This window comes from Oncorhynchus kisutch, unplaced genomic scaffold, assembly GCF_002021735.2.
Source record: "Oncorhynchus kisutch isolate 150728-3 unplaced genomic scaffold, Okis_V2 scaffold987, whole genome shotgun sequence".
Lineage (NCBI taxonomy): Eukaryota > Metazoa > Chordata > Actinopteri > Salmoniformes > Salmonidae > Oncorhynchus > Oncorhynchus kisutch.
This window is the reverse complement of record NW_022262932.1, coordinates 99,433-108,333: the sequence shown is the minus strand read 5'-3', so window position 1 is coordinate 108,333 and position 8,901 is coordinate 99,433.

The window sequence follows — 8,901 nt, the reverse complement described above, 5'->3', positions numbered from 1 at the left end:
TGTTAGCAGCATCTCTCTGCCAGTCTACAATCGGCTCCATCATATCGGCACATGGCCTCTCCTATCATTGCTATGCAGATGACACTCAACTACTCTTCTCCTTCTCCCCCTTCTGACACCCAGGTGGCGGCACGCATCTCTACATGCCTGGCAGACATCTCAGCTTGGATGTCAGCCCAACACCTCAAGCTTAACCTTGAAAAGACTGTGCTGCTCGTCCTCCCGGGGAAGGCCTGCCCGCTCCAATACCTCTCCATCATGGTTAACATCTCCACGGTGTCACCCTCCCAGAGTGCCTTGGAGTTGACCCTGGATAACACCCCGTTGTTTTCTGCTAACATTAAGCAGTGACTTGCGAGGGGGGGCGCTGGTGAGCAGCAACATGTGAAGACGCGTTTTCTCGTGTCCCTGTCCAGGGCTGTAGAGGTGGCATAACTGGCTGCAGGGAAGTCAGGTCATGCGCAGGAGAGCAGGACATAGGTAACAACCGAGCAGTTTATTTAGGCAAAACAAACTGCAACACCCAGAAAACGACAAAATCGGGTTAAAATAACCGGAAGGAGGCGCAAACCGGAGTTAGAAGTGCACTAAACACTCTTACAACAAACAATTCCCACACACAGACATGGGGGGGAAGCAGAGGGGTATGTACATGTCACATAATGAGGGGAATGGAAACCAGTCGTGGTGGGAAAACACAAGACAAACAAATGAAAATAAAAAGGTGATCAGCGAGTGGCTAGAAGACCGGTGAGTTCGACCGCCGAACGCCACCCGAACAAGGAGAGGACACGACTTCGGCTGAAGTCGTGACAAGGGCGAACATTTACTATTAATATTTCACGAACACCATCCCCTACCGTGTTAATTTAGTAACATTTTATTAGGAGTCAAACACAATTTTTTTCTTGAAATTTTTGTCCATTTCATTGGTGAAATGTCGAAACAACAACGGCCACGTGTCACAAAAGAGCAGGCCTCTACTAAAGCATCAGCTTCAGCGGACACGGACTCTGACCCCCCCACCCCCGACCAAGCCAAGGTAATGGCGGATATCACTAAGTCTGAACAGACTGTGCTGGCTAAGGGGGAGTCACTATCCACTGACCTATCCGCACAAATAGCCACACTCGCCACCGAGGTCAACACAAAGATCGACTCCATTAAAGAAACGGACACCCGTCTGAATAGCCTGGAGGGCGACGCAAATACTTACTCTGACAAAGTGGTGACACTGGAAGCAAGTCATCCGACTATCATCAGATGTTGTCAACTTACTTACAAGGTCGAGGACCTCGAGAACAGACAGGGCCGGGGGAGCGGTTCACACTTTCGGCATGAGAGAGGACTCGAGACTGTAGGCGGATATTGTGGCCTACCCTGTTCATACCTCAACTGCTCTCAGGAAATCCTAGGCCTCATTTACGCCCCTAACCCATGACCGTGAGCACAGAATCTTACAGTCCGCCACCGAAGAATGTGGAGCCGTGTTTCCACAAACTACACGGCGGCAGTCATGAAGAACAGGTCGGCCTTCATTAGCGGACCATATACCTCCTTCCAATATGCATAAGAAAGATACATTAGAGAACTGAGGTGATTCCCTCCAGAATCCCTTCCCTATGTGTAAACTACATTATGTTGGCTCTGGATAGAGCTCTAACATGGTAGTCTCTTTCTCAAGTCTAGGAGAGGTAAACGCAGCCTTCCAACAAGGGGAAGGCCAGCATAGGGGTCCAAGGTTTTCTTCTGGGTCATTTTTGTATTCTGACCTTGTCGGCACACTGGCCATGTGATTATACTAATTACTATGACTGCCTAATTCACATACACCAGGCTCCACTTGCTTTTTCACCTGGAACTTAAAGGAATTAACCATGTGGTCAAGCGTAGCCAAGTTTATGCTCATCTTATGTCTGTTTTTCTCCAAGAGATCCATCTCCGGTCCAGCGACAAAGACAAACTAAAGAGAGGATGAGTCGACCAAATATTCACTCCAACTTTGGTGCTGAGGCCAGAGGGGCAGCCATCCTTATCAGAAAAGGCACCCTGTTTGTATACTAATGGCAGATATGTTATAGTAATGGCGAAATTGTTTAGCACACAGGTTGTTCTGGCTAACCTCTATGCTCCTAAGTGGGATGACGCTACATTTTTATCTGGCCTCATTGCAATACTTCCCGACCTCAACTCTTATCATTTGATATTGGGCGGAGATTTGAATTGTGTATTACATCCATGTCTAGACAGATCCAGACCAAAGCCCAACAATGTCATTTCAAAATCAGTTGCAGTGATCAACTAATTTGTAGAATCCTATAATTTGTCTGATCCACAGAGAAGGAGCAATCCCACTGCTAAACAATACTCCTTTTTTCTCCAGTCCACCACTCATACTCTAGGATTGACTTTTTCCTTCTGGACGATAGAATTCTTCCTTTGTAACGAATAGCCAATCACAGCATTGTTATCTCAGACCATAGCCCTGTCCAGCTAAATATCTGCTTTCCGGACAGTATTGTGTCACAACGCATGTGGTGACTTGACCCACTACTACTATCCTGTAGTGTCTTTTAAAAATACAACTCACATTGATGTCTTTTTACAGATCAACGTCACCCCTGACATGTCTCACTCTACTGTGTGGGAGCCCATAAAACCTTATCTAAGGGAAAATCATTTCATACACAGAGTATGACAACAGCACACTAAACGCTTATTGGAGCCATCTCAACTCATTCTAGATGTGGACAACAGATATGCCTCTTCTCCGACTCCTGAACTCTACAAAGAGAGACTGCTACACCAAATTGGAATTTGACAAGGTTTCCACTAGACAAATGGAGCAGCTTCTGTTTAAGTCGAGGCAGACATTTTATGAACAAGGAGAGAAAGCTGGCAATTTGTTATCTCACCAGCTTCAACAATCCGCTCCTAGCAGCACCAAACCTGAAATCTGTGTTGCAGCTGATTTAACTTCTACCAATCCCAAAGAAATCAACAATCAATTTAAGCAACTCTACTCTGCTCTTTACTCGTCAGAGGCTCTTCCTGACACATCTCGTTTACATGCATTTCTAACCAAACTCACTAAAAGTGGCAGTAATAAAGCCTCTCTTGAAAAAGCCAAACCTTGACCCAGAAAATATAAAAAACTATCGGCCTATATCGAATCTTCCATTCCTCTCAAAAATTTTAGAGAAGGCTGTTGCGCAGCAACTCACTGCCTTCCTGAAGACAAACAATGTATACGAAATGCTTCAGTCTGGTTTTAGACCCCATCATAGCACTGAGACGGCACTTGTGAAGGTGGTAAATTACATTTTAATGGCATCGGACCGAGGCTCTGCATCTGTCCTCGTGCTCCTAGACCTTAGTGCTGCTTTTGATACCATCGATCACCACATTCTTTTGGAGAGATTGGAAACCCAAATTGGTCTACACGGACATGTTCTGGCCTGGTTTAGATCTTATCTGTCGGAAAGATATCAGTTTGTCTCTGTGAATGGTTTGTCCTCTGACAAATCAACTGTAAATTTCGGTGCTCCTCAAGGTTCCGTTTTAGGACCACTATTGTTTTCACTATATATTTTACCTCTTGGGGATGTTATTCGAAAACATAATGTAAACTTTCACTGCTATGCGGATGACACACAGCTGTACATTTCAATGAAACATGGTGAAGCCCCAAATTGCCCTCGCTAGAAGCATGTGTTTCAGACATAAGGAAGTGGATGGCTGCAAACTTTCTACTATTACAGTCGAAAGTGAAGGACCTCGGCGTTACTCTGGACCCTGATCTCTCTTTTGAAGAACATATCAAGACCATTTCGAGGACAGCTTTTTTCCATCTACGTAACATTGCAAAAATCAGAAACTTTCTGTCCAAAAATGATGCAGAAAAATTTATCCATGCTTTTGTCACTTCTAGGTTAGACTACTGCAATGCTCTATTTTCCGGCTACCCGGATAAAGCACTAAATAAACTTCAGTTAGTGCTAAATACGGCTGCTAGAATCCTGACTAGAACCCAAAAATTTGATCATATTACTCCAGTGCTAGCCTCTCTACACTGGCTTCCTGTCAAAGCAAGGGCTGATTTCAAGGTTTTACTGCTAACCTACAAAGCATTACATGGGCTTGCTCCTACCTATCTCTCTGATTTGGTCCTGCCGTACATACCTACACGTACGCTACGGTCACAAGACGCAGGCCTCCTAATTGTCCCTAGAATTTCTAAGCAAACAGCTGGAGGCAGGGCTTTCTCCTATAGAGCTCCATTTTTATGGAACGGTCTGCCTACCCATGTCAGAGACGCAAACTCGGTCTCAACCTTTAAGTCTTTACTGAAGACTCATCTCTTCAGTGGGTCATATGATTGAGTGTAGTCTGGCCCAGGAGTGGGAAGGTGAACGGAAAGGCTCTGGAGCAACGAACCGCCCTTGCTGTCTCTGCCTGGCCGGTTCCCCTCTTTCCACTGGGATTCTCTGCCTCTAACCCTATTACAGGGGCTGAGTCACTGGCTTGCTGGGGCTCTCTCATGCCGTCCCTGGAGGGGGTGCGTCACCTGAGTGGGTTGATTCACTGTTGTGGTCATCCTGTCTGGGTTGGCGCCCCCCCCTTGGGTTGTGCCGTGGCGGAGATCTTTGTGGGCTATACTCAGCCTTGTCTCAGGATGGTAAGTTGGTGGTTGAAGATATCCCTCTAGTGGTGTGGGGGCTGTGCTTTGGCAAAGTGGGTGGGGTTATATCCTTCCTGTTTGGCCCTGTCCGGGGGTGTCCTCGGATGGGGCCACAGTGTCTCATGACCCCTCCTGTCTCAGCCTCCAGTATTTATGCTGCAGTAGTTTATGTGTCGGGGGGCTGGGGTCAGTTTGTTATATCTGGAGTACTTCTCCTGTCCTATTCGGTGTCCTGTGTGAATCTAAGTGTGCGTTCTCTAATTCTCTCCTTCTCTCTTTCTTTCTCTCTCTCGGAGGACCTGAGCCCTAGGACCATGCCCCAGGACTACCTGACATGATGACTCCTTGCTGTCCCCAGTCCACCTGGCCATGCTGCTGTTCCAGTTTCAACTGACCTGAGCCCTAGGACCATGCCCCAGGACTACCTGACATGATGACTCCTTGCTGTCCCCAGTCCACCTGGCCATGCTGCTGCTCCAGTTTCAACTTCCACCTGACTGTGCTGCTGCTCCAGTTTCAACTGTTCTGCCTTATTATTATTCGACCATGCTGGTCATTTATGAACATTTGAACATCTTGGCCATGTTCTGTTATAATCTCCACCCGGCACAGCCAGAAGAGGACTGGCCACCCCACATAGCCTGGTTCCTCTCTAGGTTTCTTCCTAGGTATTGGCCTTTCTAGGGAGTTTTTCCTAGCCACCGTGCTTCTACACCTGCATTGCTTGCTGTTTGGGGTTTTAGGCTGGGTTTCTGTACAGCACTTTGAGATATCAGCTGATGTACGAAGGGCTATATAAATAAATTTGATTTGATTTGATTTGATTTCTAGACACTCTGGACACCCCCTGTCTCAATTCTGATGAACAAACTAACATGGGATGCCTAAATAACTGATGAGGAAGCTACTCTGGCAATCCAGTCCATGCAGAGTGGTAAAGCTCCTGGGCCTGATGGCTTCCCTATTGAATTTTATAAACCAGTCTCCTCAAAACTATCCCCTATCCTCAGCTCAATGTACAATGACATCCTTTCTAATCAGAAACTGCCCCAGACACTTACCCAGGCGACTATTTTGGTTTTGCTTAAAAAGGACAAGAATCCCCTAAACTGTGGCTCATACCACCCTATAAGCCTCTTGTGCTGTGATTGTAAAATTCTCACTAAGGTCCTCTTGTGCCGTTTAGAGACAGTGACTCGGCCCAAACCGGATTTATCTCAGGTAGACAATCTTTCTACATTATGCGCCAGCTATTTAACGTTCTCTATTCTGTCCACTCAACTCAACAGCCAGAGGTCGTCATCTCTCCTGATGATGAGAAGGCTTTCAACCGGGTTGAGAGGGAATATCAATTTACAGTACAGAGAGATTTGGGTTTGGCCCGTCATTCCTTTCCTGGATTAAGATTCCCAGTGGCTTCTGTTCGCACCAACACTGTTACCTCCAGCTACTTCCTCTCCACAGGGGGGCCAGGCAGGGTTGTTGTTTATCCCCTTTCCTATTTGATATGGCTAGTGAGCCTCTTGCTATCGGCCTGCGGGAGGAGGAGAGGATTACGGGAATATTAAGGGGAACATAACTCACAAGGTGTCCTTATATGCAGACAATATTCTTCTATACATCTATAACCCTGTGGAGGCTATACCCCATCTCTTGGACATGCTACAAGGTTTTGGACATTATCTGGTTAAAAGTTAAAGCTAACAAGTCTGCTCCTCCCCAATAATCAGTTAGCAGAAGGTATTGGGTATTGGGTATGACAATTTGTGGTGACAAGCTACCTGATGACATAAGGCAACATAGTATTGGGCGTATCCACACCTCATCATGCTGCATAAGACATGGGTGACAAGCTACCTGATGACATATGGCAACGTAGTATTGGGCGTATCCACACCTCATCATATTACATAAGACATGGGCTCAATGTTTGCACCGTCTCCATTACTCAAATGACAAAAATATATCCACATTTTGACCAAGTGTTTGAGATGCCACCAGAGTCCAGCGACTGTGGGACATTGACAATCTTTGAGGTTTTTTGGCATTCTCACACAGTACCAGTCAAAAGATCTTCACACACCTACTCATTCAAGGGTTTTTCTTTATTCGTACAATTTTTTACATTGTAGAATAATAGTGAAGACATCAAAACTATGAAATAACACATATGGAATCATGTAGTAACCAAAAAAGTAATCCAAATATATTTTATATTTGAGATTCTTCAAAGTAGCCACCCTTTGCCTTGATGACAGCTTTGAACACTCTTGGCATTCTCTTTACAAGTTTCATGAGGTATTCACCTGGAATGCATTTCAATTATCAGGTGTGCCTTGTTAAAAGTTCACATTTGGAGGTGTGATGACGTGGGGGTGCTTTGCTGGTGACACTGTCTGTGATGTATTTAGAATTCAAGGCACACTTAACCAGCATGACTACCACACTATTATGCAGCGATACGCCATCCCATCTGGTTTGCGCTTAGTGAGACTATCATTTGTTTTTCAAGGTACTGCCTTCTCCTAGGAGGCATATTTCATTAGTCCTGCTTTCTGCAAGGTGCCCCTGCCTTCTCCTAGGAGGAGCATTTCATTAGCCCTGCTATCTGCAAGGTGCCCCTGCCTTCTCCTAGGAGGAGCATTTCATTAGTCCTGCTTTCTGCAAGGTGCCCCTGCCTTCTCCTAGGAGGAGCATTTCATTAGCCCTGCTATCTGCAAGGTGCCCCTGCCTTCTCCTAGGAGGAGCATTTCATTAGCCCTGCTATCTGCAAGGTGCCCCTGCCTTCTCCTAGGAGGAGCATTTCATTAGCCCTGCTATCTGCAAGGTGCCCCTGCCTTCTCCTAGGAGGAGCATTTCATTAGCCCTGCTATCTGCAAGGTGCCCCTGCCTTCTCCTAGGAGGAGCATTTCATTAGCCCTGCTATCTGCAAGGTGCCCCTGCCTTCTCCTAGGAGGAGCATTTCATTAGCCCTGCTATCTGCAAGGTGCCCCTGCCTTCTCCTAGGAGGAGCATTTCATTAGTCCTGCTATCTGCAAGGTGCCCCTGCCTTCTCCTAGGAGGAGCATTTCATTAGCCCTGCTATCTGCAAGGTGCCCCTGCCATCTCCTAGGAGGAGCATTTCATTAGTCCTGCTATCTGCAAGGTGCCCCTGCCTTCTCCTAGGAGGAGCATTTCATTAGTCCTGCTATCTGCAAGGTGCCCCTGCCTTCTCCTAGGAGGAGCATTTCATTAGTCCTGCTATCTGCAAGGTGCCCCTGCCTTCTCCTAGGAGGAGCATTTCATTAGTCCTGCTATCTGCAAGGTGCCCCTGCCTTCTCCTAGGAGGAGCATTTCATTAGTCCTGCTATCTGCAAGGTGCCCCTGCCTTCTCCTAGGAGGAGCATTTCATTAGTCCTGCTATCTGCAAGGTGCCCCTGGCTTCTCCTAGGAGGTGAATGTTGAATGTGAAGCCCGGCTGTGAATCTATGACTAACCCGAGCTCATGCAGAACCACGACAGGGTTGACAGGACAGGCTCTCTCAGCTCCATGCTGCTCGGCGGTGGGAGAGAGATACCGTGTGGCGCTAACGGGCTAACTGTGCCGACTAGCTAATGAGAACTGTCAACACAGTACAGTCATAGCAAAATGAATCTATTATTCAATAATTGAGTGTTATGGAGCTCCTGGTTTTTGCAGCGGGCAGCCAGCTGGGCATTGAAAAGCGATGGCAGAGAAGGAAAACATGCCAAGGCAGGAGAGCCGAGCGGGTAAAGGAGTAGACAAATGGCTGCTCGGCAGCTGGGCTGATTGTGTCAGATGTGTGCTGAGTGTAGAGCGAGAAAAAGAGAGAGAGAGGCAGACGGGTGGGTGCGGGCCGTCTGTGGACAGACAGGGAGGAGATGAACTGATAGGAGTACCACAACAGGACACACAGCCCAGCCTGCTGATGGATAGAGTGGAGGAAGAAGAGGAGAGGCTTTCATTCTTCCTTCCTCAGCTGCTGCTGGGAGACCAAAAGCCTGCCTGCTACGCTAACACCAAACACACACACACCACAAACACAACACACACACACACGGCTTAAAGCACCACAGGATCCCAATGCAATAAGCGGTCTGAGCCGAAGGTAAAGGGGTGGCGTTACTGGCAAGGAAACACACTCCAGTAACTGAAAACACAGGAGAGGAATCAACACAGGTTGTACCTGTGTATGATTGTCTTTGTCAATGATGGAGAA